The 12,569-nt window shown below is 43.2% G+C and overlaps 1 protein-coding gene across 1 annotated transcript in view; it reads left to right on the top strand.

Moving 5' to 3' along the window:
- Window positions 1-1,028: 1,028 nt before the first annotated feature.
- Window positions 1,029-12,569, top strand: part of LOC126272925 (uncharacterized) — a 331,098-nt gene continuing 319,557 nt past the window's right edge. Inside the window, exon 1 of the mRNA XM_049976217.1 lies at window positions 1,029-1,363. The gene's annotated coding sequence lies outside the window, so the exon portion shown is untranslated. The remainder of the gene's footprint in view (window positions 1,364-12,569) is intronic.

The following is a 12,569-nucleotide window of genomic DNA, read 5'->3' as shown; positions in this document are numbered from 1 at the left end:
CTTGCGACCGTAGCAGCCGCGCGGCCCCGGACTGAAGCACCTAGAACCGCTCGGCCACGGCAGCCGGCTACCGTTGAGTGCGTGGGTGGAAGTGTGATACATGAAATACATTTTCTCATGATTGGAGACGGATATAGACTTTCTCTGAAGTCTAAAGAAAAATTCAATATATCAGCTACATTTGACACACAGCAACATATGGCGAAATTGCACCAAACGCAAACTCATAGCGACCCCTATTTTTCACTGAAAACTATTCGAATTTCGTATGGTGATACACGTAATCCGTCAATACGGCGAGAACTATGACCATTAACGAAAAGACAGGTAGTTCTTCTTGATGCTGCTACACACGGCTACAAGTAACAGAAGAATCAAAAGTTTGCACCCGGTAGTTTCCGTAATATTGTTTGAGAAGGACTGCTGAATAGTCCATGTGCGTGCGCCATCGTTTCGCCAGAGTAGCGTGGCGATGTGGGCAAGGAATCTGAGTGGGAGTGGGATCACTCATGCGCACAAGCTGAGGTAGAGAAGATCCAAGGAAAGCAGCGCGCTTCGTTACAGGATCATTTAGTAATCGCGAAAGCGTTACGGAGATGATAGATAAACTCCAGTGGAAGACTCTGCAGGGGAGACGCTCAGTAGCTCGGTACGGGCTTTTGTTGAACTTTCGAGAACATACCGTCGCCGAGGAGTCAAGCAGTATACTGCTCCCTCCTACGTATATCTCGCGAAGAGACCATGAGGATAAAATCAGAGAGATGAGAGCCCACACAGAGGCATACCGACAATCCTTCTTTCCACGAACAATACGAGACTGGAATAGAAGGGAGAACCGATAGAGGTACTCAAGGTACCCTCCGCCACACACCGTCAGGTGGCTTGCAGAGTGTAGATGTAGATGTAGATGCATACACGCGTGCCACTACTTGCGTGTTGGGCAAGCACAGCCACACGGCGATGAGCCGCAAGGTGCACAGGTGTAAACGAGTCTTTAACTTTGTTAATTAACGACCAACGGATTAACGGTCTTGTGCCCAGGCTGCCACGAAATTGGTCGTGTATGGGGTCCTTCAGCTATGCAAGTGCCACAGACACTGGTCATGTATCGAACCCAGTGTTGTAGATGACTTCAAGCGACGAGGCTCGAACCCGCGGCCGTTGCGCCGCGCTCGCAGCGGACCAATGAGCGCGCGGCTGCCCCCTCCCCTGGGCGCAGCGGTGCCCGAGTGGCGTCGCCGGGAAGGATTGTTGTGCGCCAGGTTCAGTTACACCGCCACAGCTGACGTGAAGGCTCGCCGCGCTACACGTCTCTCTGCGCGCACTCCAGTCCGAGCCGCCAGCTACACTCGCGCTACAATACGTAAGTCACACGCGCAATTTGCACGTTGTCAACAGCATCGACCGGACATCCAGCTGTCGGTGCGGTGAGGTCCCTCATCCATGCTGTCAGGGTGCTGTTGTGTATTTACAGATGTGCTATTATAGGTCTAGAACCTGGGATCACTGTGTGGCGATGTACCTGTGCTGCTTTGCTAACGACATTCGTGTTTTATCTTGTGCAACAGGTTAACGTATCTGTGTAGTTCTTCGGCAGGGGAATGTGAATTTACGTTTCAAACTATGCTATTATACGAGGGTCGGAACTTTAATAGTGGCACCTATTTATTTACAGTTCGTACAAAATAGTGTTTCAAAGTTTTACTGACCTTCCAAAGTAGTCACCAGCATTGTGTATAACCCGTTGACAATGATGTGGAAGTCGTACGATACCCTTATCAGTGTCAGTTGTGTTGACAGTTCGAGCGGCGCGGTCTATTGCCCGACGAATTTGTAGCAGTTCTGAAGCGAATGCCATGAAGTGTTTCCTTCAGTTTCGAAATCGAGTTGAACTCAAGAGGGCTTAAGACAGGGAAGTGCAGTAGGTGGTATAGCGCTTAGCAGCCCCATCAGTCAAACAAATCAGTAGCAGCCTACACTGTACGTGCTTGAGCATTGTCCTGCAAAATGATGGTCAGGTCCTGCAGAAAGTGTCATCACACTATGCTGTTCATTTTTGGAACACAACCTACGACCAGCTTAGAGACAGAAGTGATGACACTTTCTGCAGGACCTGACAATCATTTTGCAGGACGATGCTCAAGCACGTACAGTGCAAGCTGTTACTGATTTGTGAGACTGATGGGACTGTTAAGTGCTATACCACCTACTGCACTCTGCTGACTTAAGCCCTCGTGATTTCAAGACGATATCCAAACTGAAGGAAACACTTCACGGCATTCGCTTCAGAACTGCTACAAATTCGTCGTGCAATAGACCGCGCCGCTCGAACTGTCAACACAACTGGCACTCCTAAGGGGATCATACGACTTCCACATCGAGGTCAACGGGCTACACACAATGCTGGTGAATACTTTGAAGGTCAATAAAACTTTGAAACATTTATCTACATTGTACGAGCTGTAAATAAATAGTTGCCACTATTACAGTTGCAACCCTCGTATTTGGCTCAACAAGCTCAAGTGTCGCAATGAAAAGTATAACAAAGTGAGGAAGATATGTTCGATTATCATATCATAATCAAACATTTCATATTCACTGCTGAATAGAGGCCTCCGTACGTCTAGACACATTACAATCTTCAGGCTGCTGACATTCAACTTGCTCGTGGATTTTGTCTAAGGACACAGACCTTCCTTGCTGGAGGCTGTTTTTTTTAGATATCTCCTTATGTTGTCAAGCAGTGAACTTCCTTGCTCCTTAGGCCATCAGTTCGCGACTGTTTGCTCCACCCACTATATTTCACTAATCTCAATTGCTTGCCGTCCAAACTCAAGTTTTGAAAGTCAGTAGTCTTCCATATCTTACAACCAAACGTCAAAACTTGAAATACACACTGTTTATGAACATTGACAACGCACTCAAAGAAATTGTGTGCAGGTATAAAAATGTAAATAATGATCGTTTCTGTGTTAACGACCTATGTTGACAAGCTTAATGGGCTACACCTTCTCTACCTTTTCCGGCAGGAGTGCAGTTACTGCACTATTAATGGTACGGTTCACATTGGCAAGAGAAAATACTCTGACAGCTACAATTTTAAGAATTTGGTGCTCACAACCTTCGAACGCCAATGAGTTCGGTTCGAACCCGACCCTTCAGTCTCATAGCAAACATGACAGAGACTGATTATGAGCAGAAGATACGAGAATATTAAATCTGCGAAACAGTGATTTCCTGCACTGTTGAAACTACTGCCCAGAGATATTCTGTTTAGAGTTTAATTCATTTAGTGAGATTAGATTCGTGATGTTTGAATACAGCATATTCTACAGTCTGTATTATTTCGATGACATACCCCTTAAACACGTATTCACTGCACGTATTGTCTCATCTGATTCTTAATCCGTATACAAGTCCGAGTAAAGGCACATTTAAATCCAACAACCACGCCCCTGATTCGAGGCAGCAAACTCGGCTTTCGGAGCCCCGCAGAAATTAAAGTTACCTTTTCCCAATCTGTATCGACTGGCCGTAAACAGCTGACAACCCTCATAACGAACGCTTTAGACCAGAAGTTATTTCCGCAAGGTAATGAGATTCCGGGAAACAGCTTTTTCTACTCTCTCATCGCCGGTACTTCGTGCACGCGGTGTTCTAGCACAAAGTCAGTTGATCTGTCATGTAATGGCAATAATCAAGCCTACAAAAACAATAATGTGTTTACGTCGGCTTTTGTGGGCTTATCTATGCAGCCACAGATATTACAGTCCAAATAAACTCTAAAACCAAGTGTGATTCCATACAATATAGTGTAAAGATCAACATGGTAACCTAACATGTTTACTTGAACAAGAGGGTTCAGCATTATATAACATACCTTCGGCCTGGTTTTTAAATCATAAATGAAAAGGAAGGACGAATTAGTACCAGAATAAAGGAAAGCTCTTAAAGAATTTAGTTATTTGGTGCCGCGCGGGATTAGCCGAGCGGTCAGAGGCGCTGCAGTCATGGACTGTGCAGCTGGTCCCGGCGGAGGTTCGAGTCCTTGTGTGTGTGTGTGTGTGTGTGTGTGTGTGTGTGTGTGTGTGTGTGTGTGTGTGTGTGTGTGTGTGTGTGTGTGTGTCATTGGGATAATTTAGGTTAAGTAGTGTGTAAGCTTAGGGACTGATGACCTTAGCAGTTAAGTCCCATAAGGTTTCACATACACACATAGTTATTTGGTAAAATCTGAGTCTTTAAAATCATAATACTAGGTTTTTCTGCATTCTCGTGCAAAAAAATGCTGAACGGCATATTTTTACGATATGTTAATTTTTGGTCCGCTGTAAAGCAGCTGCAAGCTGAGCTTGGGGTGAAAGCTGCAACGATGGCCGAAAAAAAAGTGCGCTTGAGATCCGCTTGTTTGCATGAGTAATAAAGTGCTCATTGTATGCAAAACGGTTACAGGTGAGTAAGATCGGTCCTCTCGGGCTTGCGGTGTTCCATCTCGCGCACCGGGCTGGGATTGGCATTTAGCATCATGTCGGCATCGTTCACTGGCAGTGAACAGTTTTGACAGACACCCGTTGAAAGAATTTTACGAAACCTTAGTGTGATACTGAGCGACCGTACTTGGCTTTCGTTCTCTTAGATTGCACAAATCCAGTAGCGTGCAATGACCAGTTGAGTAATATTAAATTGAAGCGTTAGACACGCTAGCGTTGCACCGCTGACGGAAGCTTTCACCGGCATCGCCTGCTAGATAGCGGAGGGCAGTCGGCGTCCTGTTTACATCGCTGTACGGGAGGATTTCTATTTTCGTGGGTTCGGCTGATGTTTAGCCCATGATGACACAAACAGTGCAGCAGTAATAGTTCTAGTTACACCTAGGAAATACATCTTGCTAGCATTTATACACTATCTCAACCATAGACATTGACTATTGTTGGCTCTTATCTGATACGAAAAACAAAAGATTCTGAAAGACTTTATTCTACCGCGATGTTAAGTTATTCTGAACTACTGTTTCTAGTTCTGTCTTCGAAACGTGCCCATAAAGACCTGTCAACACCGGAAATGTTACACAGCAGTTTTTATTGACAATTCGCAGTAGACATAAGTCCGTCTTACCCTGGTATGAAGTTACCCAGGCATAACAAAGAGCGGATTTCGAAATAAAACAAATTTTACAACCGAGGTACCAAAAGCACTGTATTAGCAGCGCTAGAAGCTGCACCGGGGTGTTGGCTCTGTTGACGAATTCCGACAGGATTTTATACGTTTTGTCGTTGGACGGTGACAACGTTTGGAGGCTGCTTGGGAACTGATGATAGAGCACGAATATTACTTCAAAGTATGTTTGTGATAAGTGTTCAGAGGAGATTGCGGAAATGGAAATGTGTGATTTGGATCTTCTTCCTCTCCGCAAACAGAGGGTTGGCACTTAGGCTGATCCGATAGAAATGATTGTTCAACTTCCGATGACTAAATTTCAGCCGTGCTAGAAGTGTCGTGAAGCTTCTCGATGTTTTTAATTGTAGCACTGTACTCTCGGAATCATAGGATGAATTTATGCGTAGTGCCTGCCTTTGATTTTAGGTGTCCTCGAAATGCTCATGCCAGCTTCACTACTGTTTCAAGATGCCCTGGAAAATGGGCCACGCGTGAAAATAGTGCAGAATAAAAATACAGCTCGCTGGAATGCTGTCCAACCAGAAGAATAACAAAAGATTTTCATTGGTGAATCTCACAGCGTTCAAGATACATACATGGCTGTTGAAGCAACATTCGAAAAACGGGCTAGGCGAAAATTTCCAGTGATGGATAAATTCCATAATCAATCTTTCACTCTGTAGCGGAATATGCACTTATTTGAGATTCACAGATTAAAATAGTGTGCTGTACCGGGACGTTTTGGTCTTTATTTCGACGGTTCTTCGTAGATTCCTCGTTAGTGGTCGCATGACCTTCAAATTCTACCGTTGAGAACATTTTTTTTATTACAGAGGGTGGCCAGTCCCCTGACCGAACGTGCAGAGCTGCCTTGCAGGCTGAGCTATCCTAGCATGACTCACGACTTGCCCTCATAGATGTACTTCCATCAGTACGTATGCTTCTGAAACTTAACAGAAGTTTTCCTGCAAACTTCGCTCGATTCACACTCGTAGAAGAAATAGCATGTGAAGAAATGGTTTAGCCGCAATCTAAGCATTTGCTTTCAGAATAAATCCGTAACCTCTTAGCGGTACCTAGTTTTAATTCAACAGGAAGTTTCAAAACAGACCTGACGTTGCTGCTGACTGAACTACACAATAATCTCCTGGGCTCTAGCTAACCGATTTCTCCGCAATATCCTGTCGTCCAGAAGAGTTCTCGTGAAGTTTGGAGGGTAGGAGATGAGCTGCTGGTGAAGTAAAGCTGCGAGGACGGGTCGTGAGATGCGCCTGGATAATTCACTCGGCAGAACATTTGCCCACGAAATGCAAAGGTTACGGGTTATAACCATTCTGGCAAGCCACATAGCTTTAATCTGACGAAGCTTATCAGTGGATGAATTTCTGATACCTGCGAAAAGTATAGAATGCATAATGGTAAGAAACAGTCTGAAAAGCTTGTAAGGTTGTTGCAGAACAGGTCTTGCTGAGATATAATTAAGAAAAAATTAGATACGTTGCGTCGTTTCCGAGTTAATTAGCACTTAATTATTCGCGTTTAGGAAACTAAACGATCTCTTTTGGCCGGCTGAAGTGACCGTGCGGTTATAGGCGCTACAGTCTGGAACCGCGTGACCGCTACTGTCGCAGATTCGAATCCTGCTTCGGGCATGGATGTGTGTGATGTCCTTAGGTTAGTTAGGTTTAAGTAGTTCTAAGTTCTAGGGGACTGATGACCACAGCAGTTAAGTCTCATAGTGCTCTGAGCCATTTGAACCATATGATCTCTTTTTGGGGACACCGTATCTGGCGGGTCGCTTGAATTTAGGAGCGTAATATCTTGACTGGCCAACTTCAGCGCTAATGACTCGGAAACGGCGCAATGTATCGATTTTTTAACTCTTTATTTCTCAACAAAAGGCACCGTGCAACATTATTAGCTTTCCAGTGTCTCTGATCACTCTGTGTGTAAACACTATGTCAGTGTATTTTCCTGTGCAACCAGGGAATACATAACCTGTCTGGTAAGACTGTTAAGAGCGCATAAAGCTACTAAAGTAGTCTAAATACTTCATTTTTCAGAAAAAGTAAATACTGAGGAATAGTTCACCTACAATGGTAGTAACTGTAAGGCTCAGTTTTTATTGTACAGGAGAGAATATTGATGTGGTTTCTACAAATTGTCACAACATTTCGGTCACGAAAATGCCTGGCACTGCTGTAGAAGGGTGTGGCACAGTGGCTTCTTCATTCTGATGTAGTGTGGTAACTACTTCGCCAATCCTGGTTTTCGAGGGAAACATAAATCCAATTCTGGGTGATTTCGTCATGATTTTCCAACAAAGCCATGACGCATTTTTTGTTTCGTCCCTCTCAGCTGAACTGCCTTTTGAATACCACCTTCCTTCAGATACAGACTATGAGAGTGCTCCGTACCGAATGGTAACAGTATTTCATGGAAGCTGCCACGTTACTTAGCAGGGAACAAACGGAAACGATGTAGTTACTGCTGCCGCCACTTCTATGGCACAAAGAACGGCATTGTTCCTTAACGATAGCGTGGTTTTAGCTGTACGAAATAACGAAGCTGTAATCCGGGACTCGTTTCCGCGTTGCGCATTGTATTACAAAGCAGTGTAGATGCGTCGAAGGTACGGCGCTGTTTATCACCGCTTGATAATGTCTGGCCAGACACCGGACAGTGTTTGTCTGCCGATCAGTATTTTATTCTGGTTTTCCAATTTCTCGTGGTAACTTGATATTAGATGTCAGACGTAACTGTTACATGTGACGTGGCTATTGTCCAGTGAATCAATCGGAAGTCTCGTTACTCGGAATTTTATATTTGGAATCTATTCAAATGATTTTAATACCGAAAGAAATCTATGTTAAACTTAAAACTAAAATGAAAACGCCTTCCTGTTTGACGACACGTCCGCTGTTTGCGTGTCGATGAACATTAGACGAAATAACATGAACATCCAGTCCACGGCGAAGAAAATCTCTAATCCTTCCGGGAATCGAACCCGGAACTCCACGATCTATTAGACCACGCGTTGGTAGTTTTCTTAAGAGGTTATGAATAAAGAGTTAATAATTTTTATTTGCCAGTACATATAATATTAAATTCTCATATGCAGCACAGCTTAGTTCCTCCTGCCAGACAAGAAATGGATTTGCTAATAAAATACCACTCTCAAAGGACTCACCCATCTACAAAATGAGCACAGAACGGATTTAAACTAACTTGAACTTAAATAACCCAAGAGTAGCCGTCGACGGTACAAGTTTAATATCCTTCATGGAAAACTGGCGAAATTTGGTTTCTTTTCTGATTATATACTGTTTAAAATATCTTCTGTGGCAGAATTTGACGGATTACATCCAAAACTCCCAAGAGATCCATCCAGCTGGTAGCATGCGTACTAAGAGGCCAGGAAAAGTTGATTTCGTTTCCAGCTGTCACTAAGGAACATAATAGCACTCAGTCTTCAGGACACGAGTGACCTACCGGAACCATCCGACCGCCGTGTCATCATCAAGGAGGATGCGGATAGGAGGGGCGTGGGGTCAGCACACCGCTCTCCCGGTCGTTAAGATGGTGTTCTTGTCCGAAGCCACTACTATTCGGTCGAGTAGCTCCTCAATTGGCATCACGAGGCTGAGTGCACCCCGAGAAATGGCAACAGCGCATGGCGGCCTGGATGGTCACCCATCAAAGTGCCGACCGCGCCCGACAGCGCTTAACTTCAGTGATCTCACAGGAACAGATGTATCCACTGCGGCAAGGCCGTTGCCCAAGGAACATAATAGCCCCAGTTAAAAATTTAGACTGTAAATTTTACTTGCAGTTACTCTGCGCCTATGATGTATTTTAAGATTGCTGAGGAAGTTAAAAGATTAAAGTCTGACACATCTAATCAATCAGTTAGCCAGTCTTATCAACAATACATAGTATCACATGGTTCCTCAATGTAAAGCAGCCGGGCGACGTGGCGCGGCGTTTGCTAGATTCGAACTTAGGTCTACCATTCTGGTTCAGGTTTCTCGTGCTCTCCCTAACTGAGCTGGACGCTGGAGTGGTTCACTGAACGTAGCCAGTGGTGGACGCATTCCCCATCCCTCTCCGGTCGGAGCTTGCGCTAGGTGTCCACAGGATGTTAACTTCCTCCGGAAATAAAAGTTAAATATAGATAGAAGTTTTAGTTGCTGTGTGGAAGTGACAAACATTTATTTGAAATCAAGATAGCTGTTTTAATGGACTACACATGTAACAACTTAATACAGGATAAGGCAACTTTCAGTATCGAGACTGCAGGTATTCTAGAATATAAAAACATGCAATAGATATTTACAAATATGGGATACATTACATTAAGCTTCCTTGTGAGGAACAATAAATCGCAAAGTGGGTGAAGATGTAGAACAGGGAAGCCTAACTCTTTTAAAGAATGCATAAGTAACTGGAATATATTCAGCGAAATGAATGGAAAATTTACGGTACAAAGTAAAGAAAAAATATTTATTGCAGGAAGGAAGGAATTAGGTTTAACGTCCTGTCGACATCAAGGTCATCAGAGACATAGCACAAGGTCTGATTGTGTCAAGGATGGGGAAGGAAATCGGCCGTGCCATTTCAAAGGAACCATACCGGCACTTCCCTGGGGCAACTTAGGGAAGTCAAGGAAAACCTATATCTGGTTGCCCTACGCGGGTTTGAACCGTCGTCCTCGCGAAAGAGTCCGATGTGCTGACCACTGCGCCACCTCGCTCGGTTTGTTTCCTGCAGATGCTAACGTAGTTAACAATGAGTTCTTGCACTGCATTTGTTAATGTCTTAGCCCAAATATCCCAACACAGTATTCTGAAATCAGTATCAATCACCACGAGAACTAATTCTACCTGAAAGTTTGACTTCGTATAGTATAATCTGAGAGATTAATTCAATGTTATGCGACTTTTTGCCTCCCTTATTTACGTGCCTTATTATGAATTTAAACACGTCCAAGGTGAATCACGATACTTCTGCGTAGATAAAACTAAATTTTCTTACATATCCAGCGATAATACTTTCGTTCCTGAAATGACTCCAGACCACTATGAAACTGTCAGCTCCTTGAGTAATTTATCTTACTGTTGTAAAATTTTGTCCTTGAGGCATTTTAAGGTTCTGTTAATCTTTAATTTCGTAAATACGGTACTTGATACCGATATAAGAACGAAATTGTTGAATGTCAACAATAAAGCAAACAGTTGCTTTTCAGGCTGTCTGCAGTCATTTCAAAAATTTCCAGCAACTGTGGATCCATATTCAAAGAAAATCATAAACAGTACTTCACTTCTTCAAACATTACTAATGAGCAAATGTATATATGGAGAACGTGGGGGCTCCTATCATGCATTCGTAAGATGATCTGGATAAGCACTTGTTTCTGATGAAAGCTACTTGATTCTGTATCCCAGAACGTGATAAACCAGCCACATACTTGGAAAAGGACTCTGAATTGTCGCATCTTCATTGAGTCGACAGCGTGAGGCAGCTCTTTTAATAACTTTGGAGAGCTGGGATAATTTTCTATATCGACTCTTGCCCAAGATTTGAAAGATGTCACATTGCTGATTTCTTAATTGACGCTGGTATTTGAAAACAAGCTCTCTCGTTTTGATTGTTCTCACTTTTGACCTTAGTGTCTTCTTTTTGATGACTTTATCCCATTTCACCACGGGATTAGCCTGTTAGTCTGGGTTTGGTGATTGAAGTGTAGGGCATGGCCGGATGGCATTCGTGTCGTCCCCCCCTCCCACCCCACCCTTTTACGGGACAGAATTCGTATACCACATCTCTCTGCGTCTAATGTTGTCACTCGTGAAAGTGTGCGTACAGTTTCTAAATGTCAGCGAATCGTGTGGCTGAGGCAGCTTGTAGGTACCAGCGCGATATTCACGGACGTGGCAAACCGCATGAGTACCACAGCCAGGCTAACCAGCATAACTGCCCTCGTTGTTAATCCGACAGTCGTATTCATTCTGGAGCTGATGCTCCTCCCAGAATGTCAGAAGCGAGATGTTAACGCGCGCAGCTACACGGGTAGGTCACCTGTTCGATCTTAGAATATATTCGAGTAACCCATCAAAGAGACATTAGGAACATTAGTCCGTAACTTTGTACTGAATGATGCAAAATAACGAAACTTGAGAAGGAAGCGTAGAATCTCTTTATTATTGCTACAATACACAGCGGGTTAAGAAAATTGTTCGATTACTTCATAAACATTTATTTGCATAGCTCCGTGAACCAACACAACACCACTATTTAGAAAACAGAGTTACTGAGAAGTCACCTAGAGCAGAAAAGATAGAGGGCAAGGAAAGACGGGATTGAAGAAAGAAAGGTGCTATCCAACAACATACAGTTTTTAAAAATAATGGAGATTACCAGTAATGATGAAAGGACTGAAGTGAAATAATACTAGACGTAAGTAGCAATTGTTCACTATTATTTTATCTGTACATGATTAAGGGTATGAAACGAGACTCCATGTATGGGGGCACTGCAGCAGCTACAGTTCTCCGCGTAGGACTCGAAACCGTAGCCTCCTTCACTCTGTCAGGTGTTAACGCTGGTTTACATGTCATTGGGACTTACACCCAAACCTCCAGATGCCAGTCAGATTGGTATCAAAAGTTGTACATCGACAGACCATCATCCAAAACTTCGTTATACTTCGTGCTGTCATCCGGGAGAGCGTGCATAAACGGCAAGTAGTAACACCCGACGTACGGAGCGCAAGAAAAACATTACTGTGAGCGTCTGTCGTGAAGAGTTCTCGTGGTGGAGTTAATAGAGCATTAATTTGCCGTACAAGGGGTCAATGGTTCGAGTCGTGGTTGTCCTTTTTTTGTACTGTAGTAAGCAATTTTCATTAGCAGTCCGCTCTCACTTCGTTTATTTGAAAGTAGCAAACCTATAGAGTACATTTGTAGTTTCACAGAATATACGTAAAAAATTGGAACAGAACAATAAAAAGCAATTGCATCACACGCGCAGAAGTATTAGTAATAATAATAATAATAATAATAATAATTATATATAATAATAATAATAATAATAATTATTATTATTATTATTATTATTATTATTATTATTATTATTATTATACTTTCATACTTCGGATGCAATTGCTTTTTTATTCACCTGTTCCGCTGGTTTGTTTATTCTGTGAAACTACAAATATTCACTACCGGTTTGGTACTCTCAAATAAAAGAAGCGAAAGAGGACAACCAATAAAACATTGCTTTAAACTCCGAACAGTCTTTTTAGATGTCAGGGACATGTTGCTCCCGTATAAAATTTCCACATGTACTGCAATACAAAAACTGACATGACCAGGGCTCGGGCTCAGGACCCTTGGTACAACATACTAATGCTTTTG

Source organism: Schistocerca gregaria, chromosome 1 (assembly GCF_023897955.1).
Source record: "Schistocerca gregaria isolate iqSchGreg1 chromosome 1, iqSchGreg1.2, whole genome shotgun sequence".
Lineage (NCBI taxonomy): Eukaryota > Metazoa > Arthropoda > Insecta > Orthoptera > Acrididae > Schistocerca > Schistocerca gregaria.
This window is presented reverse-complemented; position numbering and strand designations above follow the sequence as displayed.